Raw genomic sequence first — 27,173 nt, forward strand, 5'->3', positions numbered from 1 at the left:
TGGGAACCCACTCATTGGCTGCAGCGTTTGTCAGCGTCTGGAGGCTTTGAACCCACCAGGCAAAGACCCAGTGCATCTGTGCGTTGCACAGTCGCATCTGTGAATCCCTGCGTCCCTCCTGCCCCGCCTGCCAAGACTGCTGTGCAGCTTTTCTACCGTCACATACCGGTAAAATGTGTGCAAGGTAGGGGGCGTCTCCAGATTTTAAGGGGTCTGCAAGCGTTCTCTTTAAGACAAAGAATATGAAATTACAAATTCAAAATTAGATATGAAAGTCAACTGAGACACATACAAAACAGTTACAAACATTGTAGATATTAATCCAACTCTATCAATAACCACTTTAAATGTGAATAACCTGATTACACCAATTAAAAGAGAGATTGTCAGAGTGGATTTCAAAAAGAAACAAAGCCCAGTTGTGTGTTATCCACAAGAAAATACATTAAAAGCAAAAAAATAGAGATAGCTATACCAGGCTGACACTAACTAAAAAAATAGCTGAAGTAGCTATGTTAATTTCAAGAAAAGCAGACTTCAGAACAAGGAAATTTATCAAGTATAAACAGGGACATTACATAAAGGTAAAGGGATCAATTATTTGGGAAGACATAACAATACTTAACATGTATGTACTTAAAAACAGAGCACCGAAATATGTGAGGCAAAAAAAAGATAAAACTGCAAGGAAAAATAGGTAAACTCACTATTATAATAGAATATTTTAATACCATTTTAAAAATACCATTAAAATATTTTAATACCATTTTAATACATCCAGCAGGCAGCAAATGAGCAAGGATATAGTTGAACTGAAAAAATCAATCAAATTGATCTAATTGACATTTATACAATACTTAATTCAACAACAGCGGAATATAGATTCTTTCTCAAGCTCACATGGAACATTCACTGAGATAGACCACAATCTAGGCCATAAAACATAGCTTAACAAATTTAAAAGGATAGAACAAAGTATGTTCTCTGACTACAATGGAATTAAACTAGGAATCAATCACAGCTGATGAAAGAAATCTCGAAGATTTAAATAGATGAAGAAATATTCCATGTTCATGGATAGGAAGAATTCATATTGTTAAGATATGAATTCTTCCCAAGTGAAGCATACACCAAATGATTTCCATCCAGGGAGTGCTGATACCCTGCTTAGCCATAAGGTACCCAGCAACCCTCTGTGAAGTACAGGGCGATGGATATACTGGAGACTGAACATCTTCCTACCTGTCATCCTGCCTTCTCCCACTTCAGCTCTGAATCCACCTACTCTTTTCTTGCATTCAGTCCCATGGCAATATTCAGTTCCATGATAATATTGCTCAGAGCCACAGTCACTCCTTAAGACACTGCATTGCAAACTGAGTTGACTAGATGCAAATCATGTTCATTGCCACAAGGTGGTGGTTGTTCAAGCTCTTGAATGTGTGGAATCTCCCTTAGAATTTAGTTTCCAAAATAAAATTCAAATCAGATGCTAAACTCCTCCTGCCAGTGCACAGAAAGATAGTGACATTTATTCTTTCTGAAAGAGTTAAATTTCTTACCATGTGGTCTCTATTACAAAATGTACTCACATCTTTGCTAGGCTAGACCTCAGAAACAAATTTAGGTAAACCACATGTCCCCAGTTTGCCGAGACACCCCCACTTTTCACCTGTTGTCCCCTGCAATTATTAATAGCAACCCCTCTCACTTTCAAAAGTGTACAGTTTGGGTTGGGTGCAGTAGCTCACGCCTGTAATCCCAGCACTCTGGGAGGCCGAGGCAGGTGTATCACTTGAGGTCAGGAGTTCGAGACCAGCCTGGCCAACATGGTGAAACCCTGTCTCTACTAAAAAAAATATCAAATAGCCGGGCATGGTGTTGTATGCCTATAATCCCAGCTACTTGGGAAGCTGAGGCAGGAGAATTGCTTGAACCCAGAACACGGAGGTTGCAGTGAGCCAAGATCGTGCCACTGCACTCCAGCCTGGGCGACAGAACAAGACTCCATCTCAAAGAAAAAAAAATGTACAATTTGGACAACATGGAACCTCATCAGTTTTTTCCCAGATGAATCACCTTGGGTCACTCCTGCTTTTTAATAAAACTTCCATCTTTTACATGTTTTGTGACATAGGCCAGTGGGTTTTTTTGTTTTGTTTTTTTTTTTTCTGTTTTATTTGTTGTTGTTGTTTTTTGAGACAGAGTCTCACTCTGTCGCCTAGGCTGGAGTGTGGTGGCGCGATGGCTCGGCTCACTGCAACCTCTGCCTCCCGAGTTCAAGCAATTCTCCTGCCCCAGCCTCCCGAGTAGCTGGGACTACGGGCATGTGCCACTACGCATAGCTAATTTTTGTATTTTTAGTAGAGATGAGGTTTCACCATGTTGGTTGGCCAGAATGGTCTCCATCTCTTGACCTCATGATCCACCTGCCTCGGCCTCCCAAAGTGCTGGGATTACAGGCATGAGCCACCGCTCCCAGCTGGGTCAATGTTTTTATTTATTATCCAAAAGTCAGATTTTTTTCCAAATGTATCTATTTTTAATCAGCCCTTCCCTCAGTGATGTACTTTTTTGTTTTATTTTAATGCAAAACCTGCTAACTTTAAGGGCTACTGAGATGTTTTAGAGTTCAAAAGATTAAAAACCAAACTCTTCCTCCAGCAACTCATGTTTATTGCCACAAGGTGGTGGTTTATCAAAGGAGCATTTTCTTTATCAAAATACTTCAGAACTGATGTGACTCTGTAAAACAAGAATGACCCTTCTCACTTTAAGAGGAAATCATAGACCAAAGCAGGCTGTATTTCCTCAGATACCTTCCCGTTTTTCATTGTAGAAGATAAGAATGTATATACACATCTTCGTCTAACCTGACTCCTCTCTCCTTCCGGATGTAATGTCTTCTTTTTTCCACAAGTAACAGCAGGTCCCTCCTGTACCTTGCTCTGAGGAAGGCAGCCGGGAGTGGTAGAACTGGGAGCTTTAGGGTCAGACAGATGTGGGCTGGATCACAGGTACACCTACTACCTGTCTAAGCTTGGGTGAAGCTACTTCAGTTTATTCAGTCAGTCTTAGTTTCCTCATCTTTAATTTTTTTTTTTTTTTTTTTTTTTTTGAGACGGAGTCTCGCTCTGCCGCCCAGGCTGGAGTGCAGTGGCCGGATCTCAGCTCACTGCAAGCTCCGCCTCCCGGGTTCACGCCATTCTCCTGCCTCAGCCTCCCGAGTAGTTGGGACTACAGGCGCCCGCCACCGCGCCTGGCTAGTTTTTTGTATTTTTTAGTAGAGACGGGGTTTCACCGTGTTAGCCAGGATGGTCTCGATCTCCTGACCTCGTGATCCGTCCGTCTCGGCCTCCCAAAGTGCTGGGATTACAGGCTTGAGCCACCGCGCCCGGCCTAATTTTTTTTTTTTTTTTTTTTTAAGAAATGGGGTCTTGTTATGTTGCCAGGTGCCTGGAACTCCTGTGTTCAAGCAGTCCTCCCACTTCAGCCTCCCAAGCAGCTGGGACTACAGGTGCCCACCACCATGCCCAGCTTGTTTCCTCATCTTTAAATAGGGAAATAAGTCCTACCTTTCAGGAATGTTGTGGAGAGAGGTAATGTGTTTCAAAATTTCTTGACATTAAAACCAGTATTATTGTTGTTCTTGTAAAGGTATCATGCACCCTTTCCACAGTATAGAAACGTGTTGGGTAGCAGCTTCCCAGTCAAGGATCACAAGCCATAAGTCTCCAGGAGGTTCATCCAAGTTGTTGTGTGGATCAATATTTTAATTCCTTTTTATTACTTTGTATTCCATGGTCTCAGTAGATCACCGTTTGTTTCAAATTAATATTTGAGTGAGATATGAGGTTTTTTATTTCCCCATACAGATTTCTGGTTGCATAAGCACCATTTGTTGAGAAGACTTTCCTTTTCTTCACTGGATTGATTTGATGTCTCTGTCAAAAACCAATTGGTCGTATAAATGTGAGTTTCCTTCAGGATTCTCTAGTCCATTCCGCTGATCTAGTTGACCATCCTTATACCAGTACTTGATTACTAGTTGTATAGTAAGTCTCAAAATCAGGTAATCTAAGTCATCCAGCCTTGCTTTTCTTTTTCAAAATTTATTTGTCTATTTTAAGTTATTTATAAGTCTATTTTAAGTTATTTTAAGTTGTTTACTTTCATACAAATCCTAGAGTCAATCTGTTAATATGTCTTTAAAAATCCTCTTGGAAATTTAAATTGCATTAAACCTAAAGACTGACTTAGGAAGAATTGACATCTTAATAATGTGTAGTCTTCCAGTCCATAAACAGGATGTGTGTTCCATTTATTCTTTAACTTTAGCAATGTTTTATAGTTGTTGAACCAATCTTGCAAGTCATTTGTATTTATTAATGCTATTATTAATGAAATTGACTTTCAAAATTTATTACCAATTTTGCGCTGCCAGTACATAGAAATACACCTGATTTTTTTATATTGACTTTGTATTCTGAGATCTTGCTAAACTCACTTAATAGTGCTAGTAGTTTCTTTGTTGATTGTGAAGGTAACTGTGAAAACACAAGATAGTGAGCCATAAAATGGAAGCAGCCACTCTGAGCCTACCAACCTGCTTTGGACTGTGTTGCAGTTTCTTCATGTCGTAGTAGTCACTGAAGGTTACAATCAAACTGCTCATCTGCATTGTGAGTCCCTGTGGGGCAGGTTGTCCCTGCTACTTCCTAGTGAATCTTTTATAATGAACCTCAGGTTTCCGTCATGACCTGAACGAATGAGCCCTATGCTGCCCACCATTCATGCTTAGTGAGAAGTCAGAGGAGATGACAAGGAGAATTCTACATGTTGTAAAGGAATCTGACCATAGGTCCCTCCTGTTGACAGATGTTTCTCCATGGGTCTCTCATGTTTCTGCATATTTTTCAAGCAGAGGCACTGACTGCTTTATTCCCAGCTACCTTTTCAGGAATGTTTATGTAGTGAACAACGTTGAAAGATAGAGGTAGTACCTCCTTCTAAAGCAAAGGAAAGGTTTGTTTACAGCCTTGGAAGTTAGAGATAGTGTCTCCTTCTGTAGAAAGCAGACTTAACTCTTCAGTGTAAAAGCTTTGGTTTCTTGAAGCTAGGATTCTTCTCCTGTAACACAACCTGCTGCATGTGCAGGTGTCACCTGGCCCTCTCTGCATTGTCCTATGGGAATCAGTTCAGGAAACCTATGCAAAAATGCTAATACTTTGGTTATTGCTATTGCTTTGAATAATAAACTGTCCTTCATCTCTGACCCAGGAGCGACTTATATATTCTTTCACCATCACGATTATGAAAGAATAATTTGTAAGCTTGCAAGGAAGGTAAAATCTCAGATGATTTACAGTTCTTGACACCTCCCTAGAGGTAACAAACTTTGCCCTTGATTGTTCGGCTCCTAGAAAGCATGCTCTTCCAACCGCCCATTGGAACTCCTCGCCCATACACCTGAAACTTTCAAGGCAGAGCTAGATTTCAGTCAAACTACAAAGACCTCATTATCAAGGACCACACTTCTCCAGTGTTTCACTTGAAGTTTCCTGAATGGCTGCCCTGGAGATTTGAGGGCTTAATGCTAAAAGGCCTTAAGCATTTAGAGATCTCTAAACATCACTAATATTTAACTCAAAGATTTGTGTGCATTTTGGAATACAACATACCCCATCCATATTTGTTTTAATGTAAAAATAACACTTTAAAATTCTAGCCATCAGGGATTTTAAAAGTGTTTTCTAACTGTCTTGTTTGTTAAGACAGTTGACATGATGCCACTGGATGATGCTACTAGATTTCAAAAAATTGGGCTACATTAAAACAAGCAAGCCCTGCATTTCAAATTCGGCATCCAGGCAATTTTTCTTTCTTTGACTTGGTATTACAATATTTCAAGTACTAAAACTCATGAAAACATGTGACCACAAATGAAGATCATTTTTCCATCGTTTTACAAACTGGGGCTTGGTTACTCAGAGGAGACGCTCAGGAAGCTGGCCCCAGGCTGTGGGTGGCAGAATGTCATTGTATCTCCTGTTGAGAGGTCACATTGCTCCTGTGGCAGGGAATGACTCTTACCTAAACTGCTGCTTTTGTTTTTTTTAGGTCTCACTCTGTCACCCAGGCTGGAGTGTGGTGGCCCAATCATCATTGCTCACTGCAGCCTCAAACACCAGGACTCAAGCAATCCTTTCACCTCAGCCTCCCAAGTAGGGAAGCTACAGGCACATGACACCATTCCCAGCTAATTTTTAAATCTTTTGTAGAGACAGGGTCTTGCTGTGTTGTCCAGGCTAGTCTCAAACTCCTAGGCTCAAGCAGTCCTCCCACCTTGGCCTCCCAAAGTGCTGGTGAAACAGCTCCGTTGTCTGGGGATTTACCTGTGGTACTTTGTCTCACACCGAGAAAGAATTCAGGACACCGACACTCACGAGGAGTGGGTTTAGGAGTGGAAAGTTTAACAGACAAAGAAGAAGAGAAAGAGAACTTCCTCATACTGAGAAAGCAGGTCGCCCAAGAGGGGGTCTTTGGTTTGGGGTGGAATGCGATCAATTTTGTAAAGAGGCTTGAGGAGGCAGTGATTGATTTACATAGGGCCTAGGGGATTGATTTGACCAGGTGTGCCATTTTACAGAGCCCATGAAAAGACTGGCACTTCCGCCACAATCTTTTATTATGCAAATGCAGCTTCTACCAGGTGGTCACCATGACACCAGCACACTTGGTTTTACCTGGATGGTGCCATGACACCCGCATAAATGGTGACAAGGAAAAGGGAGTGGGAACCGCAATATTGGGGGAACCTGGCTCTTAGCCACCTGCATTTACATATGCATATCTATGCTTGCAGCCTGACCTTCCAGGCTGTTTTCTGTTAGACATGGTTTGGGGGCTGCTTTTTATTAAAGGAAAATTCCACCAAGCCTTTCTAGCTGCCTAAAAATAATGTCTTAATAACTCCTATATTACTGGGATTATAGGTGTGAGCCACGATGCCTCGCCCAAGGTCAGCTTTTTATCAGCTTCCGGGAAATGTTATTAAAGGCTTTTCTTTTTCAATGAAGAAAGATGTCTAATGCTTTAAAAATGATTTTTTACCCTCCACACTGTCATTTTTATCAAATGTAAGTTTTTTTGTTTTTTTTTTTTTGAGACAGTCTTGCTCTGTGGCCCAGGCAGTGGTACGATCTTGGCTCACTGCAACCTCCACTCCCCAGACATTCTCCTGCCTCAGCCTCCCAAGTAGCTGGGACTACAGGTATATGCCACAACGCCTGGCTAATTTTTGTATTTTTTTTAGTACAGATGGGGTTTCACTATGTTGGCCAGGCTGGTCTTGAACTCTTGACCTCAAGTGGTCCACCTGCCTCGACCTCCCACAGTGCTGGGATTACAGGCATGAGCCACCATGCCCAGCCTGAAAATGTAAGATTTTGAGTAAATGTAAGTTACTCAAAAGACCCATAGTCCTTTTCACCCAGCTCCCCAAAAATTGGGGAATTGACCAGAATAGTTTCGTTATTTTAGTTCAGATGACCATAGATTTGCCATCCAAAAAGCTAACTGTCTCTCACCCCCAGCCAGGCACAGTACTAGTTGTGTGGGCCAGAGACAACAGCAGTAACTCATTCTCTAGCAGTCACCCACCCTATACATGTCTTTTTACTTGAGCATGTCTACCAGCAAGTGCACTGAAGTCTTAGTCCATTTCGTGTTGCCTATACCTGAAGCTGAGTAATTATAAAGAAAGGAGGTTTATTTGGCTCACAATTCTGCAGACTCTGCAAGGAGAATGGTGCCAGCATCTGCTTCTAATGAGGGCCTGAGGCTGCTTCCACTCATGGCAGAAGGCAGAATGAAGCTGGTATGTACAGATCACATGGTGAGAGAGAAAGCAAGAAAGAGTACAGAGGAGGAACTGAGCTCTTTCCAACAACCAGTTCTCATGGGAACTAAGAGTGAAAATTCACTCATTCCCTTGAGAATGGCATTAGGCCATTCACAGGAATCTGCCCCTGTGATCCAAACACCTCTTACCTGGCCTCACCTTCAACACTGGGGATCAAATTTCAACGTGAGACTTGGTGGGGCCAAACAAACCACATCCAAACCATAGCATCAGGGCACTCCAAATTACCAAGTCTTTATGTCACTCACTGAATGTTAAGTCTGGGATTTCATGAAAAAAACATGATAATGATTGAGAGAAAAACAGGAGGTGCTTGATTTGGTTTGTATCTGCATGTAACAAAACCACTGACAAGCATAAAATTTCAAAACCTTATTCTTTTAATTCATTGAGTAAAAACAACACTCCAGGAAAATGTGCCAAGTAATAAATAGCCCGTGATTGTCCCCGAAGGCTCACACATGTGCCATACCTGGATGTGACAAGCTCAGGCTCTGGGAGATCTGCCCTGGTCTGGACATGTGCAGTGCTTAAGACCATGGAGGAGGCGTGGGGCTTCTTTGCTCCACTGCAGCTCCTGCCTCCCCAGGTCATTTAGTTACCAGAAAAAACTGACCAGTTTATTAATACTCCAAACATAGTAGCCGTATTAGAATATGTGTCCACTTTAGTGGCTGGGCCTGGGTCCTCTTCCCTTTTCAACTTTATTTCCCAGCATGAAGGGCGAAGTTATACAATCCTAGAGAAGACTTGCTCCTGAGAACAGACACGGGGAGAAAAACCGAGCCTAGTCATGAGTAGGATCTGGACAAAGATGTCTGAGAATTAGGACCTTAGCCCACATGCAGGTTTAGCCTGCGGCTTCAGGGGAATGAACATACTGTACTGGAAGTCTGCCCTGATCGCTCCGTGACCTTGGGCAGAATTATGCATGGAATCCATGCAAAGGCATTGTTTCAGACCCAATTTATTGGGCCCATCTGCTCCCCAGGGCTTGAACCACTTATGCAACTGAGCCACAGCTGCTACTACCAACGTCTTATCGCCTAACACCACCAGCTGTCCCAGCCTTCACTAGGATGAGATCCCAGCCCTGGCAGGGCCTCCATTGTTCTTGCTGAAGCAGGAGTTGCAGCAGATCTTGCCACAAGCCTTGGCTGATCAGACCCATGAACGTCTGGGCATTCCCACCACCTCCTAAGGCGGGCAAAGCACCACCGCACAGGATCTGGGTCCCTCTGTGGCTGCCTGGAGAAGCTAATGATACAACCTGGAAGCGGAGTGAGTGCATCCTGGGAAGGACTTTGACCCGTGAGAGACATAAGACAGGAAAGAGATAAACTCCTCTCCCTAATGAAACTACTGCAGTGCTCAGTGGTTTCAGATGTCTTGCATGACAGACCAAAAGGACGCATTTTTTGATAAGGTTATGGTCAACCTAGTTAGTGCGCCATTTTTCATTTGCTTCCCCACCTTTCCTGCCTCACCTCCCTTTTCCTCTCACTTTTGCTGTCCTGGGATTGTACCTTCCTCCAATAAAGTGTTAGTATATGTGCTTTGCACAGGCCGTTTTCTAAGGAACCCAGGCTAAGGCAATCCCCTTTCCTACTCTTATTCTGCACTAATGCCCCATAGGAAAACCTTCTAATGTTTCTAATAGGTATTTCCTTGTTTGTATATATATTTGCAAAATATTTTTTGTTGTATGTGTTGTATGTAAAATGTACGTAGGGGTTATTGTGTTATACACTTTATTTCTCATTCTCTTTCTTTTTCAACCATCCCAGTGTTTTTAAGATCCATACGTGTTGCTCTGTGTGAACATTTGGTCCAGGTGCTGCCTGGTACTTCATGGCAAGCACTGACCACATCTTCCCTATCCACTCCCCAGTGATAAACATCGACATTGTTTCTAAATCTACCACCTCAAACAATGCTATTCAGCTTAAACATTATTTGAAACTCTCAGCCATGCACTGCGGCTCACGCCTGTAATCCCAGCACTTTGGGAGGCCGAGGCGAGTGGATAGCTTGAGGTCAGGAGTTCAAGACCAGTCTGGCTAACGTGGTGAAAACCTGTCTCTACTAAAAATACAAAAATTAGCCAGGCGTTGTGGCACACACCTGTAATCCCAGCTACTTGGGAGGCTGAGGCAAGAGAATCTCTTGAACCCGGGAGATGGAGGCTACAGTGAGCTGAGATCACGCCCCTGCACTCCAGCCTGGATGACAGGAAAAAAAAAAAAAAAAACTCTCATTCCACCTGGTTTCCCAAATTAAGCCATGGCCAGTTCCATTTCCTATCAGTAAATTCAGAAATTTCTCGATTATTTACTGTTTCTCACCACCCATCCCCAACACACCCTTTTGTTGGAGTTACCTTGCAGTTATATACCTAATGCCAGTGCACAGTGGGAGGATTACTTGTCTACTCTGGCATCTGCAGGGATGTACAAGTCTGCTGGTATCAGGCTGTCACTCCTTGCAGATGGCTACTACAATTCTTTCCAGGCTAACTGTAAGATCCATAGGATCTTCTGGCTTTTTTTTTTTTTTTTTTTTTTGAGACGGAGTTTCACTTTGTTGCCCAGGCTGGAGTACAGTGGCGTGACCTCGGCTCACTGCAACCTCTGCCTCCCTGGTTTAAGTGATTCTCCTGCCTCAGCTTCCTGAGTCGCTGGGATTGCAGGCATGTGCCACCACACCCAGCTAATTTTTTGTTTTATATTTTTAGTAGTAATTTTTTTTTTTTGTATTTTTAGTAGAGACGGCGTTTCACCATGTTGGCCAGGCTAATCTTGAGTTCCTGACCTCAGGTGATCCACTCATCTTGACTTCCCAAAGTCCTGGGATTACAGGCATGAACCACCGTGTCCGGCCTTTTTTTTTTTTTTTTTTTTTTTTTTCCCAATTTTTAAGAGCAGTTTTTTGTTTTGTTTTGTTTTGTATTTTTTTAGTAGAGACGGGGTTTCACCGTGTTAGCCAGGATGGTCTCGATCTCCTGACCTTGTGATCCACCCGTCTTGGCCTCCCAAAGTACTGGGATTACAGGCTTGAGCCACCGTGCCCGGCCTTAGAGCAGTTTTAAGAGCAAAATTGAGAGGAAGGTGCAGAGATTTTCTATATACCTCCTGCCCACATACATGCATAGCCTCCTGGGTTATCAACGTCTTCCTTGAGAATGTTATATTTGAGTTTACATTGACACATCATAATCACCCAAAGTCAATAATTTATATTAAGGTTCACTCTTGGTGTTGTGGAGTTCTATGGGTTTTGACAAATGTATAATGACATGTACCTACCATTGTAGATTCATACAGAATCGCATCTGCATAGAACTGCAATGAACTTCTCCATCATCCATCACCATCTTCGGCAAGGTATGGATCTTAGCCTGGTGGTAGAATGTGAAGATGAGGACCTCATCCAGGTTTCTTCCTTCCTTGGGTGCTCTGCCTCAGCCCTAGAGGCTGTCCCTTACATCTGCTGTAATTGTATTCTTTAGCGTTTTCTTTTCCCTTTACTAGATAATCCCCTCTTACACACAGTACTTTTTTATATTAAAATTTCCTTGTCCAAATTATTGTGTGGTTTCTGTATCCTGAGTAAACCCTGACCAATACATGGCTATACCAATTTATACTTCTACCTGCAATGTGTGAGAGCTCCAGTTCCTCCACAGGCAATTATTTTAAAGCCTTTGTCTACCAACCACAACATCTGGATGATCTGTGTGTCTTCTTCTATTGTCTGTTTTTTTCTCTTGCTTATCAATGATATTTTCATGCCTCTTCACAAGTCTACTTATTTTTTACTATATGTAGACATTATATATAAGAGGCATAGAGACTCCAGATGATATAATTTGCCACACAGTGTTCCCTCTTTCTTCTGTTAAGCAGATGGGAGTAAGGAATGATCGCATCAGTCCAGTGAAGGACTGAAGTGGGTTGAGACTGGGTTTCGGTTTTTGGAATCTATCTATCTCAAGTCCATCTCTGGTTTGCCCCTATACCTGACATGTGGATTTTGGGTGAGTGCCTTGGCAGGTTTCTGGATCCTCAGCCATGAAAGACTATGGAGATTCAGCTCTGCTTTTCAGAGGTTCCCAGTCCAGCTTCCAGACTCTGTCTCCATGGAGCGTCAAGATCTGGCCAATGTCTTGAGGTGGGAACTGGCTCTGTGTTTGGGGAAGGCCCTTCCTTCTTGGGAAACTTTCATTTTCTAAGCACTGTGGGACTATAGAATATTTCAACCTTTTTTTTTTTTTTTTGAAATAGGATCTTGCTCTGTTGGCCAGGCTGGAGTGCAGTGGCGCAATCAGATCTCACTGCAGCCTTGACCTCCCCAGCTCAAGTGATTCTTTCATGTCAGCCTCCCGAGTAGCTAGGACCACAGGTGCGCACCACTACGTCTGGCTAAGTTTTATTTTTTTCTTTGTAGAGATGGAGTCTCCTTTTGTTGCCCAGGTTGGTCTTGAACTCCTGGGCACAAGTGATCCTCCCACCCTGGCCTCCCAAAGTGCTGGGATTACAAGCATGGTCCACTGCATCTGGCCCTATTCTGCTTTTAGATGCATTCCTAGGTGCAGAACTCAGCAAATGTCAGGTGCAGAAAAATGGTTTTGTATTTAAAGCTCCCATGTTCTAATTTGTCATTCTAGCACCTGTGGCCACTAAAAGCTTTGCTGGTTTCCCTTTCCTCCATTACAGGTCCTCCTGCTAGGCAAACTTGATCATTAGCGAGTGCCCCAAACTGACAGATGCCCTGGGGATGAGGGAACAGCTGGGGAGCCTCATCTCGTTTTGTTGCAGTAGGAGTGTTAGCCTGCCACACCTACTAAATCCTACCTAGAAGAGGAAATCGCCTAGGCTTTTGAAACTCAAAACTTTTCTTTTTAAACTGTTGTCTCTAGCGTGTGTTTCAATATTTTAGAGTTGACTTTTTTTTTTTTTTTCTTGACAAATTTCTGCTGCACTATCACTATCCTGAGGCTCTGGGTATCAAAAAAATGGAACAACGTTTTTCAAACTGTAGGTTACAATCCATTAATGGGGCAAAACATTGATTTAGTAGGTCACGCTAGCATTAACTTTTGTTTCATATGTGTGTTTGTGTGTGTGTGTGTTCTGGTTTGCAGTGTAACACCTATTTCTTCCTATGGATTGAGCCCACAATGTTTAAAAGCCGCTGGACTTTAGTTTAACGGAATAAGAGCTAAGGGGAGAAAAACAAACATTATCAGAAACCAACACATTAGCTGAGTCTGGACAACTTTTGGAGAAGTTTAGCAGTTAATGGGAAGGAGATTGTTTGGAAGCTTTTCTTCTGGCCCCAGATAGCAAGAGCAAGCCCGTGTGAGGAATGAACTATAAGTATCAGAGAAGAAAAGTTTATGAAGCTTAGCTCCTAATGAGGCTGGAGGAGGTGGTAGGTGTGGAAGGCTATGTTTTAGTCCATACCCCTCTGCTGCTATAACACAGTAACACAGACTGAGTAATTTACAAAGAAAAGAGATTTATTTGGCTCACAATTCTGGAGGCTGGGGAGTTGAAGAGCATGGCACCGGCATCTGGTGAGGGCCCTCCCATGGCAGAAGGCAGAAGCTAGTGTGAGACAGAGAGAAAATTGGACCAAACTCATCTTTTCTGTTAGGAACCCACTCCCTGTGATACTACCCATTCCCACAAAATGGCATTAATCACCTCTGAAAGGCTCCACCTCTAGCAATTAATTTCAACATGAGTTTTGGAGGAGACATTCAAATCACAGCAGGGTAGCAGGGAGGGGTAAAGATGAGAAGTAATTGGGCCTGGATTGGTAAAGTCCATGAAAACTCCGAAAGCAGAGTATAAGTTCTTGGCATTACATCATGGGCAGCGCAGGGGAAGAAAGGCCTTGTACTTGGCACAGAAGAAGGGTCAGCTGAGGGGATGAATAAGCATGGGTGGTGGAGGCAAGGTTATTTTGCTAGCCCATGGTTGGTGCTTCAGGGTCACCAAAAGATCTAATTCCAGCCACAGGCCCAGTAACTAGAATGAGCACTCATCTCCTATTCACCTTATCCCTGTTCCACCAACACCAAACACATACTTGTCCATCAAGGCCACCTGGCATGGGAGAAGAGTGTAGGCTTTGTGGTCAGAAAAGCCTGACTCTTAGTTTACCGGCTGTGTGGGATTGGGCTCACAGTCTCCTTATATCTAAGACAGGGCTCAGATGACCTTCAGCACAGGGTCACTGGGAGGCGGGCAGACCCATCACTATGTCTTATGTCAGGCACACTGTGAGTGCTCAGAAACTCACAGCTTATTTTACCTTTAGGGAATACACTGAAGCTGGGAGTTTTGTTGTTGTTGTTTGTTCATTTGTTTGTTTTTGAGACAGAGTTTCACTCTTATTGCCCAGGCTGGAGTGCAATGGCGCGATCTTGGCCCACTGCAACCTCTGCCTCCTGGGTTCAAGTGATTCTCCTGCCTCAGCCTCCCAAGTAGCTGGGATTACAGGCATGTGCCACCACGCCCGGCTAATTTTGTATTTTTAGTAGGGACAGGGTTTCACCATGTTGGTCAGGCTGGTCTCAAACTCCTGATCTCAGGTGATCCACCTGCCTTGGCCTCCCAAAGTGCCGGGATTACAGGTGTGAGCCACCAAGCCTGGCCTGAAGCTGGGAGTTCTAGAGGAAGGCTGGGCCACAGTGACCTGGTTGACTTCCAGCCCCACGGTCCAAGGCCCCCACATTTGCTGCTGAACTAGGCACCAGTTTGGATCAGCTCTGAGGCATGGCAGTCAGCAAGCCTCAGGGCAGAGAGACAAGTGCAGGACATGTTGCAGTGGATGAAGTGTGTTTGCTTTGTCCTGCTCTGGGTCAGTACAGTGGCTCCGACTTCAGCCAGAAATTGGCTCCTGGCCCTGTGACTGACCTTGGACCTCTGTGGATTAAATTTGGGCCTGAGCCCTGCCTGGGTTTTTGGCTAGGAGTCTGGCCTTCTGCCATGCCTCAAATACACCTGATCAGCCAGGCACATCTGCCAGAGACTTTGGAAAGATTTCTGCTCAATCATGCTTCAGCATATAAGGTTTTCTCCTTCCCTTCTCAGCCTTTTTTTTTTTTTTTTGAGATGGAATTTCATTCTGTCCCCCAGGCTGGAGTGCAGTGGTGTGATCTCAGCTCACTGCAACCTTCACCTCCCAGGTTCAAGCGATTCTCCTGCCTCAGTCTCCCTAGTAGCTGGGAGTACAGGTACCTGCCACCACACCTGGCTAATTTTTGTATTTTTAGTAGACATGAGGTTTCACCATATTGGCCAGGCTGGACTCGAACTCCTGACCTTGTGATCTGCCCACCTTGGCCTCCCAAAGTGCTGGGGTTACAGGTGTGAGCCACCACACTCAGCCCTAGCTAATTGTTATTTGTCCTTCCAGATGTGGCTCAGTCATCAGCTCTCAGAGAGGTCCTTCCCTTGGTACTTGCCTCCTCCCCATACTGGGTTAGGTGCCCTTCCTCTGGTCTCCCACAGGCCCTGTGCTTCTCTCTTCCACAACTCTTGCTCCTCAGCTGGCATTCAGCTTGTTTGAAGGCAGGTCTCTGTCCCAATGCCCGGTACTCGGTAGATGCTCTGGCAGTGTTTACTGGATGAATGAAGCTTTTCTGTTCAGTGGCTCTGTTCTCTAAGCCCCCATTTGCCAGCAACTGAGCCACAACTGTATTTCAAGGTTCAAAGAGCAAAGGAGGCAGCTCAAATGGAACAGCCCATCCGCAATCACAATCTGCAAGATTTAATCTCACCATTAGGCAATCCCAGGTAGGTCAAGCGCAGTGTCTCACACTTGTAATCCCAGCACTTTGGGAGCTCCAGGTAGGTGGATTGCTTGAGTCCCAGGAGTTCGAGATCAGCCTCGGCAATATGGTGATATCCCATCTCTACAAAAAGTACAAAAAGTAGCCAGGCGTGGTGGTGCACACCTATAGTCCCAGCTACTCAGGAGGCTGAGGCAAGAAGATCTCTTGAGCCCGGGAGGTCGAGGCTTCAGTGAGCTATGATGCTATGATCGTGCCACTGCATTAGAGCCTGGGTGACAGAGCGAGACTGTCTCAAAAAAAAAAAAAAAAAAAAAAAAAAAAAGAATCCCAGGTACCTGGGTATGACTATTAGCTGTTTAAGTTCCATTTCTGAGAAGAGGTATTATTACAGATACATGTATGAAAGCAGTACAAACACATCTCTTTGACTCTTGTGTAGTTGTTGGCTCAGCTCAAGCTGAGGGCATGGTCAGGGTCCTGTGCCAGTCAGGGCCCAAGAGAAGATATGTCTTACATGGGGAGCCGACGAGGGGCTGACAGACCACCAGGATGTACAGATCCCTGCCCGCCTTCCCAAGTTCTATGGTAAATGGAAGGGATCGAGGGAGTCAGGTTCCAGGGCAAGACCCAGCCAGTCAAAGTAAACTACTGTCCCTCAAGCCTTCTCCCCAACTAGGTCTTTTACTCCCTACTGCCAAGGAGACATACTCTTGATGGCACCCAACCTGCTGTCCCCTTCCCAGGGGACTTTTGGGGTCTACAGGGTCTTTGGAGCAGCAGGTGGGAGTGGAGGCACAGGGGGTGCACAGCAACTCTCACCAAATGGCTGCATGGGTGGCTGGGATGCCAGCGGAAGCCTGCATGAGATTGAGAGCCTCAGCATGGCAAGCAGAGCCAGCAGCGCCGTGAGGCTCCCTTAGGCCTGGGGCAAACCTGAGAAGGAAGTGTCCAAGTTTCCCTGGACATGTAAAGCTGGTTCTAAGTCATTGAGGTCCACCCACAAAAAGAATGTCCTCAGAAATGATGCTGACAATCAAAATCACAATGAGATGCCACTTTGCCCCCAATAGGATGGCTATAATAAAAAAAGACACACAAATTACAAGTGTTTGCAAGGAAGTGGAGATATTGGAACCCTCATATGTTGTTGATGGGAATGTAAAATGGTGCAGCTACTTTGGAAAACAGTTTGGCAGTTCCCCCAAAAGTTAAACATAGAATTAACATATGATCCAGCAATTCCACTCTTAGGTATACACCCAAGAGAAAGAAAAACATATGTTCATACAAAGACTTGTACATGAATATTCATAGCAGCTTTATTCACAGTAGCCTCAAAGTAGAAACCTAAATATCCATCAAGTGATGCAGGGATAAACAAAAGGTATAGACATACAGTGAAATATTATTCAGTCATGAAAAGGAATGAAGTACTGCTACATGTTACAACATGAATAGATCATTAAACATTGTTTACTGAAAGAAGCTAAGCTAGTCACAAAAGGCCACATGTTGTATGATTCCATGTATAGAAAATGTCCTGAATAGGGACCATAGAGATTGAAAGTAGATTAGTGGTTCCCGGCGGGGGCGGGGGGAAGGGGTGAATGAGGAATGACTGCTAATAGGTAGTTCTTTCATTCTTTCTGTGGCGGCAGGGGCGGGGGAGTGGGAAGTGGTGAAAATGTTCTGGAATTAGCTCATGGTGATGGTTGCAAAACTTTGTGAATATGCTAAACACCACTGAATTGTACACTTTTTCTTTCTTATTTCTTTTCTTTTCTTTTTCTTTCTTTCTTTCTTTTTTTTTTTTTTTAAGACAGCTGCTCACTTTGTTGCCCAGGCTAGAGTGCAGTGGCGCAATCTCGGCTTACTACAACCTCTGCCTCCCGGGCTCACGTGATTTCTCCTGCCTTAGCCTCCCGAGTAGCTAGGATTACAAGCCCGTGCCGCCGTGCCGGGTTGATTTTTGTATTTTTAGTAGAGACGGGGTTTCATCATGTTGCCCAGGCTGGTCTTGAACCCCTGACCTCAGGCGATTCACCCGCCTCGACCTCCCAAAGTGTTAGGATTACAGGCGTGAGCCACCGCACCCGGCTTGAATTGTACACTTCAAAAGGTGGAATTTTATGGTGTTGAATTATATCTTTATTTTTTTAACGTGGGGAAAATGACGCCGCTGGAGAGGAGTTAGCGGAACTGAAACAATGAAATGGTGCGCGAGTGTCGCCTGTCCCCGTCGCATCCATCCCAACGAAGTTTGGGCCCTGGAACGGTGCACCAAGAAGGCCTGCGGGGAGAGGCGCTGGGGCAGGGTAAGGAAGAAAGACGTCTCAGGATTCGAAGGGAATGCGGCTAAGGTGGCGACGGATGTTCGTCTAGGACTGGGGAGGCGTCCGTAGGCTCAGAAGTTGGCCCGGCCGGAGCGGAGATTTAAAGGTTGGAGCGCAGAGGCTCTTAAAGAGGCCGGGTCGAATTCCCATTTGGCGTCCACATTAAAGCCAGCTCCCGGGCGCCACGGATCCGACCCGGGTAAGTGCGCTGGGCCGTTGGAGAGGCGGCGGCGCCGACCCCAGCCCCTGGCGTTCTAGCGCGCGATGCCGGGCCCAGGGGACTCGGCGCGGGTGGGCTAGACTTCGCGGGCGCGCGTTCTGGGGGCCTGGGTGCACGGGGGGGCGAAAGGGTCGAGGCACCCGGCCCGGGCTCCCCACTGGCGCGCCCGCCGCGGCGCTCTATTTTTAGCAGGCGCTGTGACAATATAAGGAATGCGCGGCGCGCTAGGCGCTCGGGGCGCACGCTGGCGGCGCGGTCGCTTTAAGGAGGCGCCGGGGCGGGGACGGACCGGAGTGGCCGGCTGGCGGGGAGCCGTCAGTCCGGCGGCCGCGGGGCCCGGCGGGCGCGGCGCTGCCTCCTCACCGGCGCAAGCTAGGAGGGGGCGGCCTGAGTGCCGTAGCCGAGCTGGGGCTGGAGCTCGCGGTGAGTGGTCGGGAGGCCTTGGAGGGGAGGGGGCCCGGCCGCGCCGCCTCTCTCCCCGGCCGTCGCTTTGTTCCGGGGCGGGAGGTGTGGCCGCCCTCCGGGCTCGGCCGCGCTCTCCGCTCGCGGGGTGCGCCCTGGGACCGGCTGTGCGTGGCGTTTTGCCCCCATCGCGGGCTCCCGCCTAACGGTGTGCGTTTGGGAAATCGGCCACGACCAAGACCCCAGTGGGGAGGGCCTGCGCGCCGCTCAAAGAGACCCTTTCATGGTAATCACACTTGGGTTCCTTGGCTGCCTGGGCGAGAACCCGGTGGGTAGATGGGTGGCATGAAGGGGCGGGGGAGTGGGCGGGGGGCTCTTTATCTACCCCCTCCCCCTCGCCTTAAGATGGCGTTAAAGAGGGGAGGGATCCGCCAGGGAGTTGACAAATTCATCTGAATAATAAAACGCAGACTGCTTCATAAACAACCCTTCACTGCTCCCGGAGGTTTGGGGAGCTGGAGCTGTGGTCACAACTAGGGCCTGGGCTCATGCATTGAACTAACCTGGCTGGGGCATCAGACACGGTGCCAGTCCTGCCCTGCGGGGAAGACAAGAGCACAAAGTGACAAGCCAGTGTGGTAAGTGCTGAGATCCGGTAAGCCCAGGGGTTGTGGGAGCCCCTGGGGGTCCCTACTCCAGAGTGGGAGGTGAGAGAAGGCCCCCTAGAGGAGATGATGTCTGACCGCAGCATGGACACAGGACACCCAGTTAGACTCTGGCTAGAGCTGAGGTCTGTTCTGGCCTGGGGCAAAGCGGAGTCTGGAGAGGTGAACAAAGTCCGTCAAGGCCACTGGGGCCTTGATCATAGAGCTCTGCCATTGCCCCTACTCCCCAGTGGCCCGTGATGGTATGGAACCTCCCTGGCCTTGCTCCTCCAGGACTCACTCTGTCCTGGACCTGATCAGAGAGGGTGGCTGACACGGCTCGGAATCGTGGCTTCATAGGTTTGTCTGGCAGCAGGAGTAAGATGGAGATATGACTTTAAGAGCTCTGAAACTCCACTGTAAAAACAACAACCAACAGGACTTACAAAGACCGGCACTTGAAGTGGATGTGCTCATCATTTGACAAGACACCTCCAGAAAGATTTTGTTTATTATAAAGGATGAGGGAACTGGGGTGAAAAAGAGCCAACAGCTTGCCCAAGATGATATCTTAAATCCATGCTTTTGGCCACGTGGCTGTCTGGGCTTGGGAAGGCTCTGGTGCAGCCTATGTTAAGAGTTTTGTAATATATTGTTTTATAATTATTCACTATAGACATTCATTGGTGGGTTGAAGTGTGAGGCAGTGAGCTGTGGGTATTAATAACTGACTCGTGTCAGAAGCTTAGCAGTGAACAAAGCACTTTCTCGGATACAGTTCTTAGAGCTTCTCCTGCTTCTTTTCCTGGGGAAGAAACTTGAGCTGCTAACATTTTGTAAACCTCCTAATTTCCTGTAAATCACATGTCCCTGCTGACTGGGGCTGAAAATGTTTCGGGCAATGGTTTTCACCCTTAGGTCTGTTCACACTGCCCAGCCGCCAGTTAGCTTCTCTGTGTAGTTTATGGTGTAATTTGTCCTTTTTCTGCCAGTGTGGGAGGCATGGGGCTTTCATGCTCTGGGGTTTTTGAGGTCTGCCAGCCTCTGGGGAGGGAGGTGTTGGGCAAGCCTCGTGCTCTGGTGGAAACTGACCCCCCAGATGTGAGCTCGGCATTTCCTAAAGTTGGGGGGGGTTCGGTGCGGGGGAGAGGGTAGGCGGTACTCAAGGCCCTCTGGTGAGGCAAGTGATTGTCTCCAGGGCTGTCAGCTTCGCTCCTTATAAGACAGTTGCTAATTTACACCTCTCTTTTCACCTACATAAGACATTTTGTGACAGGTTTTTTTATGTTATTATTAGCTCTAGCCACTGGTATTTCACACTCAGTTCGTCTGAGCTACTTATAAAGTGACAAGTCCAGCCAGGGCAACATGGTAAAACTCTGTCTCTACAAAAATTAGCTGGGCGTGGGGGCATGCGCCTGTAGTCTTAACTACTCGGGAGGCTGAGGCAGGAGGATTGCTTAAGCCCAGAAGGCAGAGGTTGCAGTGAGCCATGATCACGCCACTGCACTCCAGCCTGGGTGACAGAGCAAGACTCTACCTCAAAAAAAGAAAAAAAAAAAAAGTGACAAGTCAGTTACCCTTGGGGTCGGTTTGGTTCCTGAGCTCTAGTGACCACCTGGAACAAGGAATGACTATTGGCCTCTGATAAATTAGGCTCCTGGGATGACTGGTCCTAACCTCAGTCAGAATCACATGTTGACCAGCCTCCTGGATCTAGTGAGTTCTCAGGAAATGTGGCTTCCATAATATATTTCACATCTGATTTAATCATTGTAATCCGTTCTGCCAATGAAATGCCCCCAAACAGAGCGTGTCTCCCTGAAAGCAATTGAAAAACATAGCTGCTCATGAGCGTTGTGTAGTTTGTACAAGCATACTCATGTGAACTGAATGGGAATGCATTTTTGTGCAATGCTGGAATGTTCTCAAGTGTCCAGAGGATGTGCATTGAGTTCCAGAGGCTCTGTACCTGCCAGGCCCTGGGCAGACATAGAAGGTACAGTCACCTTTATCTGGAGATGGGAAAAAGAAAGGAGCTGGAGGAGTTCCCTGAGACCTGGGACACCTGGCAAGTACCTATTGTCTAGGGACTGAGCAGAGAATTCAAGCTTTAAGAGGAATTTTGTTGCTGGACTCTGAGTCCCTGCCAGCCCTGATAAGTCTTAGATCGTGCCTCTGAGCCCTCTAGTACTGAATCAATGGGGATGCTTTTGGCAACAAGTAACAAAACCCAAATAACAGTAAGATTAAGCAGAGCTCATATCTCCCCAAGATGCTCTCTGCTCTTGTAAGGTCTCTGTACACAGGAATGGGCTATCAGTACCATTTCCAGCAATTCCTGCGTGGGACAGGTAGCCACAAAGACTGAGGGTCTGGAGTTCAGGGTAATAGCTTTTGTCTTCTTGAGTCATAGTCTTTTTAATATGCTGATGAGAAGCCCGGGGAACGTTGATGTACAAAGCTGGACATATAATTCAGGGGATTCATGGATCTCTGAAAACCAGCCCCGGATCCCAGCTTAGCCGTCTCTGGTCTAAAGGCACGTGACTTCTCTAATGTTCATGGCAGACCTATTCTGTAAGCCCATTGTGCAGCCAAGTCAGCATGCCGCTCCAGTGCAGTCTGAGAGGGCAGAGATGGGGGCCAAGAGTACAAACAAAGTGGGACAGTTCTCATTGCCTAGCCTGTGAGTTGAAGTCTGTGCAGTCAGTCGGTGGGTCTGACCAAGAGGGCAGTGCTGGTGCTGCCTGGTGCTTCAGCAGGGGTGATGAGGTTCAGGCTGAGGTGGAGACCACATTGCAGTCACCACACATTCAGTGGTGCACCACCTGTTGTTTTCTAGGTAGCATTCCCGCTACGTGTGTGATGCAGTTGGTTCTACCTATTCCCAGAGACTCCACCTTGGCCCTCCTTGTCCTGGCTCCCACGACTGAGCCCCTAGGGCCATTTAGCTGGCCAGCATGATCTCAGACAGCTTTCTGCAGGCCTTCCTCTTGTAGGAGTCATGAAGCAGCAATGTGTATTTTGCTTCTTTTTCTTGTTGTTAATATTAAAAAATATTTGTTATATTCTATCCCAATTCATATTATTTGATTTTTTGGCTATATATTACATATAAAAATGTATTTTTTATATTTTGCTTCTTAATGTTGCTATCATTGTCCTTCATATTCTTGGTAGCTTCACTAGGTGGGCCCCGCTGCATGACAATGTGGGTCATCACCGGTTGCTGAGGTGATTTTCTGAGTCTCAGAGGGATATAGTCCTGGCATCAGGCTACCTTGATGGATAAAACAATATGATTTATATATAGGTTGTATTGCTAGTAAGATTTTGGAGAGCACCAAGAATGAATTTGGCTGTGCAGCTTGTAATGGCCAAACAAAGGAGGGTGGGTGGAGAGTTGGGAGCTCTGGTTCTGGCCTCTGTGACCATCTATAGGGCCATGTTTGGGTCCTGTGCTGCCTGGGCCCAGGCTCCATCTGTGACTTCTCTGCCCAGCCCTCAGTGTTGTCATAGGGATTAGATAAAATATACACATGAAAATACGCTTGGGAGGCCAGAAAGGGCTGGAAGAATGAAGAGCATTACCAGGATTCAAGCAACCTTCAGAGGACAGAATCCTAGACCCAGAAGGAGCCCCCTGAGTGTATTAAGTCAAGTCACACCCCGTAGAGCACATTTCTCATAGTGGCGAGGAAGATGATCTGTCATTTTGATAGTTATATACTGGTTTATTTCAATGTATTATGCAAACACAGGCATCACAACAAACCGGGGGTTTTTTAAATGGATATTTTGCTCAGATTAAGGCTAAAGAAGTATTTTAAGTAAAAAAATATGATAAAAAATTTTAAAGTATGGTGGTTTTCAGATTAAGCTAGTTATAGTGCAATAGTAGACAAATATGACCCAAATGGGAAAGTGAGCCCTTGAGGAAAGGCTGAGAAACTTTCAACAAGGGGAGTCCTTCCCTCCTTGACAGCCCATTAGGGGTGTGTCTTTGACTTCACCCGGACCCTTCTAGAGACACAATGTTTGCTACCCTTTGAGTCAGTCCACTGCTTTTGGGGATTCTCTCATTCTTGGGAAGTTCTTTCCCTTCTTCCTTAACCTGTCCCACATGAACCTTTGACAGTCCTGCTTTTCTCCAGCGTGAGCAGCTTTACTTCCTTCAACTGCTCTTCAAATGTCATGGTTTAAAAACAGCCCCTCTGTATGTCTGTCCTTTCTTCCCTCCATCCTTCCAGCCACCCACCCACCCACCCATCCATCCATTAATTGATCCATCTCTCCATCCATCTTTCATTCAGCAAAGACTTGTGGGCTGGACCCTGTACTATATACTTGATATTCGCTATCTCTAAGCCTCACAACGATTTTGTTAGATGCAGTTAACCTTTTATAGATGTGGAAGCCGAGGCTCAAGGAGGTTAAGTAGGTCACCTGCAGTCATAACCTGAGAGAAGCAGAGTCAGGAAGGAATCTGACCGTGGTCTGTCCTCTTCCTGAAGCGCACACTCCTTCTGTTAGACCGTGCTGTTCCCAGCAGTGGATGACCAAAAATGTCATGATCCCTTCTCTCCTGGTGCTTAGGGGACCTATCCCATGGAGGTGTGGCTCTACATAATCAGTGCGATGGGCAAAGGCCTCATAAGGAGCGGGGATGGAGCAGCCTGTGCACAACGATGCGGTGAGGCAGCGGAGGTGCAGAAGACGCTGGCTGGCAGGAGAGGCAGTGGGTGCCTAGCTGGCAGGAGTCTTCCCTGACTGCTACTAATCTCACAGTCACAAATGAACCCCTAAATCATTTGTGTACTTTATTTTTTTAATTTTGAAAAAGGGAAGTGTAGAGGATAGTATAACAAATACCATGTACCCATTACCCAAAATGAACAGATGTGACCATTTTGTCTGTACTTGATCCTTTTCACAGTAGGGCTGGACTTAAAGCCAGACCGCTCATCCTTTGCCCTGGCTGGTTTGGGCCCATCCTCAGCCTGCAATGGGTTTTTGGGAGCCTTGCTCCTGAGTTTTCCTGTATTGGTTCTCTCTGGGGGCTTCATGTCCTCAGTTGATGCCAGTGGGCCTCCCTGGAAGTTGTTGACTGAAGAGCCTTTTGCTGCTTCTGACCACACTGGGGAGAAGCCACTCTGGGGAGAGTGTGTGTTTTTTTGGCTGTGACCTTTTTCAGAGAAGTTCATCTACCCTCACAAACACCTGCCTTGACTGTTGTGGGTTTAGCCAGGCTGCAGAGCATGGTTTAGTCATAGCTGCCTAAACTGAACCGTAATATTAATGGTAGGTTTGTATATTTGGAAGATAGAGAAAACATAATTCTCTTTTTATAATTATATGAGAATGATAACAAAATACTTTTTGTTGTTGTTGTTAGCAGTGAGGTCTCACTCTGTTCCTTAGGTTGGAGTGTGGTGGAGCAATCATAGCTTATCACAGCCTCGAACTCCTGGGCTCAAGCCATCCTCCTGCCTCAGCCTCCTGAGTAGCTGAGACTATAGGTGTGTGCCACCGTGCCCATCTAATTTTTTAAAATTGTTTTTGTAGAGATGGGATCTCCCTTTGTTGTTTAGGTTCATCTCGAACTCCTGGCCTCAAGCGATCCTCCCACCTCAACCTCCCAAAGTGCTGGGATTATAGGCATGAGCCCCCACACCTGGACACAAAATACATTTTATATTCTAAAGTATAGGATTACTTTAAGAGAAGGAAACTAAAGTATGATGGCTTACTTTCTAATCCATAACTTCACAGTTTTCCCTTCCTGCAGCTTTCACAGAAAAAAACAGGTACCGGGTACTGGGTCCTTCTCTCTGCCAAGCAGGAGCAAGGTGGCAGAGCCAGCCCTGCAGCTGCAGAGAGAAGCTGTCCATGACGACAGGACGCAGCTTCTCACCCAACTGTTTGCAGCCTTCTCCTTCCCACCCACCGATTGACTCCTGAGCTAACGCCTGATGTTATCCTGTTTGCATGTAGTTTGCCATGAGTTAGAACAGTGAGTAAAGCACTGCTTTTTAAAGCTGTGCAGAAAGATTCAAAAATTTCTGGAAAGGCTTCCTCTTTACTGCTTTTTAAAGCTGTGCAGAAAGATTCAAAAATTTCTGGAAAGGCTTCCTTATCCAGGGCAGATTCTTGTCAGTTCCTATTGGAGACCAAGATTTCATCTGGTTTCATAACAGAAAGTGGGGACCCGTGGGGGACCCCAAGTCCTCTTCATTAAGTGCTGAGAATGTCTGGAAACATTTTCCTTCCCTGAGTTGCCCTTAAGGAATAACACCACCAGGCTGGATGCAGTGGCTCATGCCTGTAATTTCAACACTTTGGGAGACTGAGGCAGGAGGATCACTTGTGGTCAGGAGCTCGAGACCAACCTGGCCAACATGGTGAAACCCCGTCTCTACTAAAAATATAAAACTTAGCTGGGCGTGGTGGCGGGCATCTGTAGTCTGAGCTCCTCCAGAGGCCGAGGCAGGAGAATCGCTTGAACCCAGGAGGCGGAGGTTGCAGTGAGCCGAGATCGCACCACTGTGCTTCAGCCTGGCGACACAGAGACTGTCTCAAAAAATAAAAATAAAAAAGAATAGCACCACCAGATCCTTTTCCCTCATTCTGATGGAGATGCTGCAAAACCCAGCAAAGGCTGGGTGCTGAGAGACCTCAGAAGGCCCTGCTTTACTGGGGCTTATCTTGCAGTAGAAGCCATACCAGTGAAGGCAGTTGAACATATTCTACAACCACTGCCTATGTGATTATACGGAAATCCACATATGTGTTATACTTACAGGCATACCTTTTTAAAGACAAGTTTGGGTTTAAAAAGAAACTACTTGGCGTACTGTATATTAGGCTGGCCCTAGTATACCGAGCACACGGATTAAATGTAAAAGTATTTGTGGGCATGTGGATCTGTGGGGAGATCTCTGGAGTATAGTGGATTCAGGAGACTCCCCTACCCCTTTAGGAGCTGACCATTTATGGGGGGTGTTGGCGACAGATTTTTGCCCCTCAAAAGCGTTATGTATTCATTTCAAAAGCAAAATTAATTTTAGTTCAGTTTAGCTTTTTTTTCCTAATCCTTTAGTATTTCAACATGCCTTCTTGAAAATTCTCCCTTTTTAGATAACCCACAAATTTATCTCTTTATATTTTCACTCCATTGGAAATGGAGGCTCGAGGAGGAGACAGGCAAAGCCGTCTTTCTTGGCCAACACCGCTCTCACCAGTCTATCATGGTCTTCTTTCAGTGTCTGCTTTATTATAACCAGAGATGATGGAAGGAGGGTGGGATCACTGTCCCAAAGCCTTGGGGGCATATATTTTTAAAAACTTCTATGAGCTATGCCTCCTTAGTCTTCCCTCCCCACCCACATTCCTCAGGTTGAGGTTCCTGGGGCAGAGCTGGAAGTCCTAGTCTGTCTCACACTCCCGCTGAGGAAGTCCAGCCCAGGAGAGGCCAGGTGCCCTGGCACTCCCCAGCAATTAAGGCCAGCTGGCATCACAGCCTTCCCATCCACCCCCACTCACTGACCCCATCCCACCCCCCCGCAGTGGACAGCTGCCTGATCCACTAATCTGGGGCTGGGTGGGTGTTTCCTGCATGTTTGAGATTTTAGGAGGAAATCAAAATAAAGAAACAAAGCCTTTGTTTTATTTCTGGACTCCCAACTGGGGATGGCTGGAGGGATGGAAAGCGGGGAGCAGGAGGAGCAGGTCACTTGGCACTTCAACAACATAACCATTCTAATAGAGCATTTAACAAGAACTTTTTCTATTTAGGGTTGGGGTGGGTAAATAGGAAAGATGGCAGGACTGGGAGAGCCCC

At 46.1% G+C, this 27,173-nt stretch overlaps 2 protein-coding genes and 1 long non-coding RNA gene across 9 annotated transcripts in view; 2 read left to right on the forward strand and 1 right to left on the reverse strand.

Moving 5' to 3' along the window:
* LOC105469937 (NME/NM23 family member 9) overlaps positions 1-1,261 on the reverse strand; it is a 35,618-nt gene extending 34,357 nt beyond the window's left edge. The window contains exon 1 of the mRNA XM_071090979.1: positions 1,243-1,261. The gene's annotated coding sequence lies outside the window, so the exon portion shown is untranslated. The remainder of the gene's footprint in view (positions 1-1,242) is intronic.
* LOC139361884 (uncharacterized) lies at positions 2-11,507 on the forward strand. Of its 2 annotated transcripts, XR_011619735.1 has the most exons (4): positions 2-184; positions 3,876-3,972; positions 6,121-9,205; positions 11,238-11,507. It is a non-coding gene; the product is annotated as an uncharacterized lncRNA (long non-coding RNA). The 2 variants fall into 2 exon arrangements; XR_011619736.1 differs by lacking the exon at positions 6,121-9,205.
* A 6,076-nt stretch (positions 11,508-17,583) lies between these two features.
* LOC105469940 (muscle RAS oncogene homolog) overlaps positions 17,584-27,173 on the forward strand; it is a 59,068-nt gene continuing 49,478 nt past the window's right edge. The window contains exon 1 of one of the 6 annotated variants that reach the window (XM_011721576.2): positions 17,584-18,263. The gene's annotated coding sequence lies outside the window, so the exon portion shown is untranslated. Of the gene's footprint in view, positions 18,264-18,517; positions 18,708-18,823; positions 18,973-19,163; positions 19,325-27,173 lie in introns of those variants that run through there. The other 5 variants (XM_011721575.2, XM_024789179.2, XM_011721577.3 and 2 more) reach the window with 5 other exon arrangements.

Source organism: Macaca nemestrina, chromosome 2, assembly GCF_043159975.1.
Source record: "Macaca nemestrina isolate mMacNem1 chromosome 2, mMacNem.hap1, whole genome shotgun sequence".
Lineage (NCBI taxonomy): Eukaryota > Metazoa > Chordata > Mammalia > Primates > Cercopithecidae > Macaca > Macaca nemestrina.